Below are 2,500 nucleotides of genomic sequence, written 5' to 3'. Positions count from 1 at the left end.
GGACTTGGGGTGAAACCCTCCATGCATGGTCAGGAGCTTTCTTGTCTTTATGTCAGTGGCTTCTATCTCCTCCTTTGGCCAGCCTATTACCCCAGCAGGGTACCTGATCACGGGCAGGGCGTATGTGTTGATGGCCCGGATCTTGTTCTTACCATTCAGCTGACTCCTCAGGACTTGCCTGACCCTCTGCAGGTACTTGGTGGTTGCAGCCTTTCTAGCGGCCTCTTCATGGTTCCCATTTGCCTGCGGGATCCCCAGGTACTTGTAACTGTCCTCTATGTCTGCAATGTTGCCTTCTGGTAGTTCAATCCCCTCAGTTCTGACTACCTTCCCTCTCTTTGTTACCATCCGACTACACTTCTCCAGTCCGAACGACATTCCAATGTCATTGCTGTATAGCCTGGTAGTGTGGATCAGTGAATCGATGTCTCGTTCACTCTTGGCATACAGCTTGATGTCATCCATGTACAGGAGGTGGCTGACAACTGCTCCGTTCCGTAGTCGGTATCCGTAGCCAGTCTTGTTAATGATCTCACTGAGGGGGTTCAGGCCTATGCAGAACAGCAGTGGGGACAGAGCATCTCCTTGGTAGATCCCGCACTTGATGGTAACTTGTGCTATGGGCTTGGAGTTGGCCTCTAGTGTTGTACGCCACATCCCCATTGAGTTCCTGATGAAGGCTCTTAGGGTCCCATTGATCTTGTACAATTCTAGGCATTCCAGTATCCAGCTGTGGGGCATTGAGTCATAGGCCTTCTTGTAATCAATCCAGGCAGTGCACAGGTTGGTCAGTCTGGTCTTGCAGTCTCGGCTGATTGTTCTGTCTACCAGTAGCTGGTGTTTTGCACCTCTGGTATTCTTGCCAATTCCTTTCTGTGTCCCGCTCATGTATTGACCCATGTGCCTGTTCATCTTAGCCGATATGATGCCTGACAGGAGCTTCCATGTAGTACTGAGGCAGGTTATTGGTCGGTAGTTGGAGGGGACCGCTCCCTTCTTGGGGTCCTTGGGGATCAGGACCGTCCGGCCTTCAGTTAGCCATTCCGGGTGTCTCTCGTTAACTAGCAGCTGGTTCATTTGTGCTGCCAGACGCTCGTGGAGTGCAGTCAGCTTCTTCAGCCAGTAGGCGTGAACCATGTCGGGCCCTGGTGCTGTCCAACTCTTCATACTGGAGACCCTTTCTTGGATATCTGCCACTGTGATGGTTACTGGACCCTGTTCAGGGAGGTCGCTGTGGTCTGCCCTCAGATCCACTAGCCACTGAGCATTGCCGTTATGGGTTGCATCCTTCTCCCATATGCTCTTCCAGTATTGCTCCGTCTCCAGCCTTGGTGGTGCTGTTCTCTTATTGTTCCCTTGCCACTGAGAGTACACCTTTGCTGGTTCTGTGGAGAACAGCTGGTTTATTCTCCTGCCTTCTATCTCTCTGGTGTACCTCCTCAAGCGGCTGGCCAAGGCTGTGAGTCTTTGCTTGGCAGTTTCCAAGGCCTCAGGTATAGACAGCTTGCTGTATTTCTTAGGCACCTTATTTGTCGCACCTTTCTGCAACTCTGTTAGTTGGCTAACCTCCCTCCGTGCTACTTTGATCTTGCCCTCTAGCCTCCTTCTCCATGGAGGGTACTGCCCTTTGTGGCTGTTCAACTTGTAACCAAGCATCTCACTGATCACTGCTGCCGTATTGTAGATCAGCTTGTTAGTGTCGGTAATTGTGGTTGTAGGTATTGCCCGTAGTGCTGCATTAACATCATCTAGCAGACCTTCTGAGGGTACTTCACGTAATCTTGGTAACCGGCTACGGGGGATCCAGGTTTCAAGCTTGGCCATGATCCTATTTTTCAGGTCAGTTCCTCTCGCACTCAACGATCCTTCTCCTATCGCACTTGGGGCTATGTACCCAATCTCGGGTGGGGGTGATGATATCTCCCCCCTGACCTGGCGTCCTGACTCCTCCTTGCCGTAGCATTTGTGTTGTACCTCGTCAATCTCTAGCTGTGAGAGCAGTCCCTTCTTTCGAATGTTGGAACACTGAGCTACTAGTTGTTTAGCCGTCATTGTTGATGTTGGGTATCGAAGAATCCATAGGTCCCTCATCCTATTCATGTAGCCCCTTCCGCCGGGGTTACTTGCGTAGTAGCATTCCAACAACGCCCTGTTTTCGTCCCTTGCCCACCGATGCCTTCTTGTTCCAGTAGCCCACTTTTCGTCAGGGTGCCCTGGTTCCTCAACACCTGACGCGGACCTTGTTGATCCGGGCGACGTCCGAGCCGGCATGCCTTCATATTTATCTGTCTCGCTCATGTCTGCGGTAGGCTTGCTTAGCATAGGGGGTCTAGCCTTAGGACCCTTACTGGATACAGACGCCCCAGGCAGGAATCGAACTTGCGATCCTCTGTTCCAAAGGCGTGTAGTTTAACCACTACGCTATCCAGCTGCTTACACATATATATATATATATATATATATATATATATATATATATATATATATATATATATATATA

Source organism: Rhamphochromis sp. 'chilingali', assembly GCF_963969265.1.
Source record: "Rhamphochromis sp. 'chilingali' genome assembly, chromosome: 11".
NCBI lineage: Eukaryota > Metazoa > Chordata > Actinopteri > Cichliformes > Cichlidae > Rhamphochromis > Rhamphochromis sp. 'chilingali'.
Note: the sequence above shows the minus strand (reverse complement) of the source record.